Here is a 1,343-nt window from a genome sequence, read left to right on the forward strand (position 1 = left end):
CCTGGAGGTCAAGTAGAGGCAGGGACGGGCTGCTTGCTGCCCCAAGCCAGTGACCCTGGGGAGGCCCAGCTACCACGCTATGCTGAGCCAGCGCCTTAGGGCCCCACACAGCTGGGCCAGGGCTGCAGAGGGGCCACAGGCCCTGGAGGATAGGGAGAGCCCTAGGAGCCCTGGGACAAGCACACAGCAGGTGAAGGGCGGGGCTGGGCCTGTTGGCAGCCCTGGCCATCCTAGACCCCATGCCTGTTAAGCAGGGGTAAGTGAGCCTGCAGAGGTGTGGGGCAGCTTCTCATCTGGGGCAGGCCTCTCTGGGACCTCCTCACAGACACCCCTCTTCCTGCCATCCAGTCCTGTCAGAATAAAGGAAGAAACAGGTCCCCGCTCGGGGTGCTACCCACACCACACCACACGGTGCCACCACACAGCCCCTGGGCCTGGCCACTGCTGGGCGGCACACGAGACCCTGGACCCTCAGGTCTGGGAGGATGGGTAGGGTAGGTCTCCCTAAGCTGTTCCAACTCTCATCCAGCCAGATGCAGCCACCTCAGCTCAGGCCCCAGCCCAGGCCACAGGCCTCAGCCTCTCCATAGTCCACCCTTGCTGACCAGCCGGCACCTGCAGGCCTGTGCTGAGTTCAGCACAGTGGAGCGCACTCCCTGACGGGTGCTGCATTGGCTCTGGCTCCAAGGTGCAGGCACTGCCTTCCCACAGGTGTGGCCCCCGCCTGCTGCAGAGCATACCCCGCTGAGCAGGGCTGGCACACCCTGGGCGAGGTCCAGGCACCTGGAGCCACGTTTCTCCTGCGTGTCTGGCTCAGACTGCTGTTCCCCCCAGGATGCGATCGCAGAGGGTGAGGCAGGGCAGGCTCCTCACAGGCGGAGAGCTGGAGGGAGGCCTCCACCCTGCCCCACTTCCCAGAATCTGTGGGTGTTCAGGGTGTGCTGAGGCCCCGCCCTGAGAACTGGCCACCCTGTGTTCAAGCGAGGTGAGTGTGTAAGTGCACACACACGCCCCACCCCCGTCCTGCGTGGCCCAACCTCTACACTACAGTTGAAGATTTTGCCTCATGTTGTACATTTTGGGAAAGCTTTGCGTGTAAATCAGTGTAAACTTGGAGAGGTTTTTCTATCATGTAGAGTAGGTATTTTTTATAGATTGAAGGATGATCAATTTTATAACACTTTTGAGAGAGAAGACTATCTGTATATACAGCGTCAATGTATGTATGTATGTATGTATGTATGTATGTAAGTATGTATGATAGACACGTCCCGGAGCCCTGTCTGTGTGTAGGGCCCACCCTGCACCTGCCCCGTGCTGCAGAGCTGCACCTGCTCCGTGCT

Source organism: Tupaia chinensis, unplaced genomic scaffold, assembly GCF_000334495.1.
Source record: "Tupaia chinensis unplaced genomic scaffold, TupChi_1.0 Scaffold000178_1, whole genome shotgun sequence".
Taxonomy (NCBI): Eukaryota; Metazoa; Chordata; class Mammalia; order Scandentia; family Tupaiidae; genus Tupaia; species Tupaia belangeri.